The sequence below is a fragment of the Pseudophryne corroboree genome, chromosome 9 (assembly GCF_028390025.1).
Source record: "Pseudophryne corroboree isolate aPseCor3 chromosome 9, aPseCor3.hap2, whole genome shotgun sequence".
In the NCBI taxonomy this organism is placed as follows: Eukaryota; Metazoa; Chordata; class Amphibia; order Anura; family Myobatrachidae; genus Pseudophryne; species Pseudophryne corroboree.
This window is the reverse complement of record NC_086452.1, coordinates 133,853,549-133,862,000: the sequence shown is the minus strand read 5'-3', so window position 1 is coordinate 133,862,000 and position 8,452 is coordinate 133,853,549.

Below are 8,452 nucleotides of genomic sequence, written 5' to 3'. Positions count from 1 at the left end.
CCACTGTCCAGTTCCTGGTATTGAAATTGAAGATGTCACTGTTGAAGTACACCAGGATGAGGATATGGGTGTTGCTGGCACTGAGGAGGAAGTTCAAGATGAGGATTCTGATGGTGATGTGGTTTGTTTAAGTCAGGCACCGGCGGAGACACCTGTTGTCTATGAAATGAAGTAGCCCATTGTGATGCCTGGGCAAACTACCAAAAAAGTCACCTCTTCAGTGTGGAATTATTTCTCCACAAATCCGGACAACAGGTGTCAAGCCATCTGTTGCCTCTGTCAATCTGTAATAAGTAGAGGTAAGGATGTTAACCACCTAGGAACATCCTCCCTCATACATCACCTGCTGCGCATTCATCGGAAGTCAGTGTCAAGTTGTGAAACTTTGGGTAAGAGCATAAGCAGTCCACTGACACCTAAATCCCTTCTTCCTCCTGTACCCAAGATCAACTTCGTCCTCAGTCAGGATCGTCAGTAGTCGTGCAGGCCATGTCCCTATCAAGACTGAGGAGTCCTTTCCTAACCAGGATTCCTCCGGAGGATCCATGAGTGGTATGCCTGCTGTTGCTGCCGCTGCTGTTGTTGCTGCTGGGAGTCGATCGTCATCCCAGAGGGGAAGTCAGAATACCACTTGTACTACTTCCAGTAAGCAATTGACTGTCCAATAGTCCTTTGTGAGGAAGATGAAATATGACAGCAGTCATCCTTTTGCAAAGCGGATAACTGAGGCCTTGACAGGTATGTTGGTGTAAGACGTGCTTCCGGTATCCGCCATTAGTTCAGTGGGACTTAGAGAATTGTTTGGGGTACTGTGCCCCCGGTATCAAATCCCATCTAAGTTCCACTTCTCTAGGCAGGTGATACCAAGAATGTACACAAACGTCAGAAAAAGAGTCACCGGTGTCCTACAAAATGCAGTTGTATCCAGTGTCCACTTAATCACGGACATGTGGACAAGTGGAGCAGGGCAGACTAAGGACTATATGACTGTAACAGCCCACTGGGTAGATTAACCCTCCCTTTTAGCACCTGAGTGACATCACAATCTGATTGAGCAGCTTGCCATTTTGTGCACAATATTGGTGGCGTTGTCCGATATCACAAATCCACAGGAGAGTCCTAGTGTGGTAAGCTATTCTGCAATAATGTTCCTCAGTTTCCGTAAGAAGTTGTCAGCTGTGTGCCTCTTTACGGAAAGCCGTGATACATAGCGTAGCCTGCCTAGGAACGAGTTGGCATTTGCGAGATGCTACTACTGGTGCCGCTGCTGTTGTTGCTGCTCAATTAGATTGTGATGTCACTCAGGTGCTAAAAGGGAGGGGTAATTCTGTATAAAAAAAAACAATTTGTATTTCCTAATGCACACTGAGTGAGAAATAACACTACATAATAATCAGATAATACGGAGATCTTAATTGCGTATATCTGCAGATATAGGGTTAAGCCCCTAGGCCGTTCGGCAAGGCGTCTCCATCACTGGGGTTTGTGAACGGCCTGGGGGCTTAACCCTATATCTGCAGTATTACGCAACTAAGATCTCCGTATTATCTGATTATTATGTATTATTATTTCTCACTCAGTGTGCATTAGGGAACACAAATTGTTTTTTTGTCTGCCACCAATATTGTGCGTGCATTATATCTGGGCAAATTCCAGGACGTCCCATGTTTTGCACATACAATTAATTTGGTGGTGCAGAATTTTTTGAAAAATGACAGGGGTGTGCAGGAGATGCTGTCGGTGGCCTGAACAATTGCAGGCCACTTTCGGCATTCAGGCACCGCGTGCCGAAGACTGGACCACAGCAAACACGTCTGAACCTGCCCTTCCATCAACTGAATCAAGAGGTGGTAACGGAGTGGAATTCAACACTCTATATGCTTCAGAGGGTGGAGGAGCAGCAAAAGGCCATTCAAGCCTATATATCCACCTACGATATAGGCAAAGGAGGGGTAATGCACCTGCTCAAGCGCAGTGGAGAATGATTTCCGTCTTGTACAAGGTTCTCCAACCCTTCAAACTTGCCACACGTGAAGTCAATTCAGACACTGCCAGCTTGAGTCAGGTTATTCCCCTCATCAGGCTTTTGCAAAAGCAGCTGGAGAAATTGAAGGAGGAGCTAAGAAGGAGCGATTCTGCAAAGTATGTGGGACTTGTGGATGGAGCCCTTCATTCTCTTTGCCAGGATTCAAGGGTGGTCAATCTGTTGAAATCAGAGCACTACATTTTGGCCACCGTGCTTGATCCTAGGTTTAAAGCCTATGTTGTATGTCTCTTTCTGGCAGACACAAGTGTGCAGAGGTGCAAAGACCTGCTGGTGAGAAAATTGTCAACTCAAACGGAATGTGACCCGTCATCAGCTAGTCCTTCAATTTATACCCCCAACTGGGGCTGCAAGGAAAAGGATAAGATTTTCTAGCACACCCGCTGGCGGTGATGCAGGGCAGTCAGGAGCGAAAGCTGACATCTGGTCCGGACTGAAGGACCTGCCAACGATTTCTGACATGTATACTGCCACTGCATATGATTCTGTCACCATTGAAAGAATGGTGGAGGATTATATTGGTGACAGCATCCAAGTAGGCATGTCAGACAGTCCGTATGTATACTGGCAGGAAAAAGAGGCAATTTGGAGGCCCTTGCACAAACTGGGTTTATTTAACCTAAGTTGCCCCCCTCCAGTGTGTACTCCAAAAGAGTGTTTAGTGCAGCCGGTAACCTTGTCAGCGATCGGCGTACGAGGTTACTTTCACTAAATGTGGAGAAGTTGATGTTCATCAAAATGAATTATAAATTCCTCCGGGAAGACCTTTACCAGCAATTGTCTCCAGAAAGTACACAGGGACCTGTGATGGTGGATTCCAGTGTGGACGAATTAATACTTTGTGAGGAGGAGGATGTACACAGTGAAAGGGGTGAGGAATCGGAGGATGAGGATGAGGTCGACATCTTGCCTCTGTAGAGCCAGTTTGTGCAAGGAGAGATTGATTGCTTCTTTTTTGGTGGGGGCCCAAACCAACCAGTAATTTCCGCCACAGTCATGTGGCAGACCCTGTCACTGAAATGATTGGTTTGGTAAAGTGTGCATGTCCTGTTTATACAACATAAAGGTGGGCGGGAGGGCCCAAGGACAATCCCATCTTGCACCTCTTCTTCATTGCATCATGTGCTGTTTGAGGACTAGTTTTTTTAAGTGCCATCCTGTCTGTAACTGCAATGCCACTCCTAGATGGGCCAGGTGTTTGTGCCGCAAACTTGTGTCACTTAGCTTAGTCACCCAGCTACCTCATTGCACCTCTTTTTTTCTTCTTTGCATCATATGCTGTTTGGGGCCTATTTTTTAAATCTGCCATCCTGTCTGCCACTGCAGTGCCACTCCTTTACGTTGGTACTCAAACATTTAGCACAAAAACAGAGGGTGAAAAATTCAAATCATGTCTCACATTGGTGTTAAATACCAGTTCCTATATAAAGCATTATTTTACTAACATGCATTAGAAAATTTGTGTCATTACATCAGCACACAACATTGAAAAATATTTACAATACAGTTCAGTTCAACCGAAAAAAATACCTAAATAAATTTCCAATTACATTAATTTGCTTCAGAAATATGACAAATAAATTATCTAAAAATGCATTCATATTTAGGTTTGCTGCATTTAATTATTAATTCTCTAAGTCTTTGAGAACCATAACCACAGCAGTTTGTCCTGGCTCGTCCTTCTATTATTAACCTCATGTTCCTAAAGCAAATGTATTATTCTTATACCATTTTGTAACTTTTAATGTATTTGCAAGGTTACCTCTAAAATCAAAGGAGAAAAAGAAAAAAGGACTGTATTGTCGATGCACAAGAAGAAGGGTGACCTAATTATCACAACCATCTGAAAAAAATCCTAAAATTTAACTTTTATTGATGTCGAATTAAAATAGTGTGATGATAACTAACACACAAACTACGAGTATAGACGAAACATAGAGGTTAAAATCAAGACATATACAACATATACCACGAGTGCAATGAAATAATAAATGTGATTAAAGATTAAAATATTTATTTGGAGTTAACTGCGCACTGAGGCCCTCTAGTGTTCGGATGAGCTGCTGCACTTAAAGGTGACCAACCTAAATAACAGCAAACATAGATTTATTAGTGCTGCGCTCAATCCTAATGTTTGAATGGAAATAATGGGTGTTAGTCGTTTTTAGTGTTAGTTCTTTCAGGAAGTGTACCCTTATCTCTCCGTCCCCCTTAACCTAAAAAAGTTGTCATGAGCTTCTACTGAAGGTCGTGGTATGTGTCCTAAACCAGGAACCGTATAATGCACAAAATGTGTGAATAGGAGATATCCCAATGACCAGCATATATATATGAATATAAATGTAGAAATGAGTGATTGACCAATACAGATCCTTTTTGAGCACTGTTTAATGGCTCATTTATTGTTTAAAGTCCGCTTAAAGTCCGCTTGGAACTAATAGTCTCTTAAATAAAAATGTATATAGCTTAATCTCAAATGTCGGATTGCGGCGTCCCGCAAATCCGTTAGATGGCAAGTCTATCAATCCTTCAGATGCAAAAGAGATTCCAGCTGTAAAAAATTAAACACCCGGTCTTCACGTTTAGCAGAGCCTCAGGTTAACAATACAGAAAAATGGAGATGGAGGGGGATCCGGACTAGCTCCTGCTTCCCAAACCCCGCCGCCCGTGGTGCGTCTTGGTACAGCCGCCCCCTGGGTGTCGGTCGGTCTGTAAGTGGAGCCTGTCTGAGGCTGGGAGGAAACCCGGAGTGCGCTCTACAGAGCCGCACACTGTGTAGCCTCCTGCCTCCTACGGACACTCACCTGCCGTCCTTTCTCGTTCGTCACCGAGGCTCCACCAATGACTTCCTCCTTCTTCTTCTTCTCGTCCAGCGGTTGCTTGGTTGCACAGTCGCGTCCCGGACTTCCTGGTCACGTGACCCGGTTGTTTGCAATTGATTCAGCGTTCTGCGCTCCGTGTATAGAGGTTGTAGCAATTTGGAATTAGGATCAGTATATGTCTCCAACGCGTCGACGAAGCTGTCAGAGTAACGGCGGAACACGCGTGTGGGCAGCGTGTGTCCGCGTGTCAGTCTATGTCCTTGCTCATATATTAATTCAATGTATAACTAGTTCTGATTATGTGATTAGTTAGATTCCAATAGCACCTACAGCACTGAATAGTAGGCAGACGGATTAATTAATGATAGAGATCTGTATTCCTATGAAGGGAAAGCTAGTGCCTGAATTCAGTAGACATATGTAGTATATCTATGTCAGTGAGAAAGTAGTAACTAATAGTGCTGTGGTTTAAACAGACAGAAATGCAACAATGTTTCATAGCTAATTCTTCAGGCCACCTGATAGTCATGTGGAGACATGCATGATACAATCTAACAAATGCCAATAGATCAAACATTACAGTATCAACCTGTGCAGCAGATACATGAACATCATAGGAAATACCTCAGAATCTGGGCTATTTGAGAATAACTAGCACAGAAAATTTAGCATACCTATGTTTCTAGAGGCAGCAATCAAGCCAGCGACATTCAATTCATAACTTACAATTGTTTGGTTACCTATAATTTAAAAGGCATGTGGAGACACTTATGATACAATCTAATAAATGCCAATAGATCAAGTGTCTCAATATCAACTTATGCAGCAGGTACATTGACATTATAAGGAATACCTCAGAACCTGTGCTATTTGAGAAATAATTAGCACAGTTAATTTAGTACGTATACATCTCTAGAGGCAGTAATATAAGCCAACATTGTATAATTTACAATTAATAATTAGCTGGTTACCCATAATCGACAAGGGACATAATTATCCCTCTCCAACCCAGATATATTGAATCTGGTAGTACAGAAGGTGCCATCTTTAAGAGGGGCACTAGAATATAGTATACTGCTGTACATCTATAACATTTACACTGAGGCGTGAGGAAGGTATTCACTCTCACTATACGAAATGGCATGATTTCTTATACAATTGCACTACGTGATTACAGGGAGTCTCATTAAAACCAAGAGTACATCAAATACAATTACATAGAAACACTGGTATACTGTAGCCTACTAGCACGGTCCATAACAAAAATCCACACACAAGCACTATTCAATATAGTGAATGTGCTATTTCTCAGGCAGAAGAATCCAACCTGTATTTTCCATGAATGCTCCTTAGAAGGCTCAGAAAAGATGTATCTAGTACTGAATAAATGATATATATACAGTAAATGATATTCCACCCTAATAAGGCTGCATATTTGGACATGAACAGTCTAGACTGAGTGGGACCTATCCAAGTGTTACTAAAGTACTTCATTGGGAGTGGGAAACAAGACAGATCCTTCTGCCTATAATATAAGATATACACAGTGTGGATACTCGTAGAATATATTATAGATACTATTGGAATTATATTGTCAGCCATAATTATAAACATAGGAGTGGGATATTCCGGACATTATAGATACTAATAAATGGTCATGTGAATATATGGAGACCAACTGCTGACAACGATTATCAGACTGAGTTAAGATTGAGAGCAATACTACATAATTGGACATAAGAACAGACACGCGGACACATATTTTAATCTTTAATCACATTTATTATTTCATTGCACTCGTGGTATATGTTGTATATGTCTTGATTTTAACCTCTATGTTTCGTTTATACTCGTAGTTTGTGTGTTAGTTATCGTCACACTATTTTAATTCGATATCAATAAAAGTTACATTTTAGGATTTTTTTCAGATGGTTGTGATAATTAGGTCACCCTTCTTCTTGTGCATCGACAATACAGTCCTTTTTTCTTTTTCTCTTTTGATTAATCTTAGCTTTAGTCGGTAGCACCCCCACAAATAATGGTGAATACCTAAATGCAATAGGGGTCATTTTTCAGAGCTCTATATAGTTCCAAATCTGGTATAATAAAATTGTGTGTGTGCAGATACAATCCCATTTCTTCGTACCTCTAAAATCATCAAGATAATTACAATCAAGAAAGATTTGCACACATGATTTAGAAAGAATGTGTTTTCATTACAACTGAAGCTCAAAAAGTTCACATATATCATAAAACAGTATTTGCACATTGTTAATCACCTTACAATATTTGCACAAGTTTAAACTATATAAGAAATAAATACAAGAGAGTATGAAAGAAGTGTGTGTGTGTGTGTGTGTGTGTGTGTGTGTTTGTGTGTGAGAGAGAGAGAGTGGGAGAAAGAGATTAGAAAGAGAGAGGTAAGATACATATTATATGCATTATATAACTACTACAGTAGGGAAAATACATCATATAGGGGAAACATATGATACATATCTACTACCCTGCGAGTCCATCTGACTTCCATCCCCACAGCCTTGTGTGTCTCCTCCATCTTCATCCTACATTCAGTACTCACGTAACTAAACTGCAGAGAACAGCCTAATATTTATGCTCTATACCATATATATATCTAACTGCCTTTTTCTCAGTGTGGTGAGATCTAGAAATAACCAGTATTCTCTGGCTATTGACAGCCTTGTAAAATACCGCAAATGACAAGGTGATTCAAAAATCGCAGTACACCCTTCGGTTTCAACAACTTTGCAGGAAATGGGAAAACTGAATACTCCAGTAAGGTATGGGTGAGGTGGGCTATCTTTTAGGGTATGTACCGAACATGGATGCCATCTTGATTCTAAGTCAGTTTTCCTATTTTCTGCACAGCTTTTGAAACAAAAGGGTGTACTGCGACTTTTGAATGACCCTATAGTTTCCTGTCACTACAGGGAACCCTAATTTAGATTAGATCAAGGCTCTATGATTATAGCCTTCATATCTTGTAGTCTTATATATCTAAAATGGTCGATATTAAATATTCTCTTACAAATGCACCTTTGTCCGTGATCTGACATTTGACAGATTAACTGATATGTATAGGTATTTGTCCATTTTAGCATATGTTTTTGTGAATTTATTATGACCATTACTTATGGTTCTGTATTCATTTGAAAAGTGGCACCAAGCAACACCACAGACCTTCCCCACCCAGACATCTGAAACACCATACCACAGCTGAATCATAGCTATACTGTTGTTTATCTGTGTCCATCTTCTGTACTGTGCTAGCAGTAATTTGCTGTGGTAGGACTGTCATCTGTGTGCTTTGCTGTTGGAGATGCATTAAATTTGCAATATGGAGGCAGTTGGATTCCATGTACAAGTGGGAACCTTGTGAGCATTGCTTAAAGTGGTCCTAGAGAAGTGGTGGAACTCACCCCCCTCACCTACTGCCCATGCAATACAGGTATTGCGCGCACCCCAAAAAAGGGGCATGGTCTCAAAAAGAAAGGGGAGTGGTCACACAATAGTAATAATGCCCACAGTCGTAGCACCCCTAATACACATAATGCCCACAGTAGTA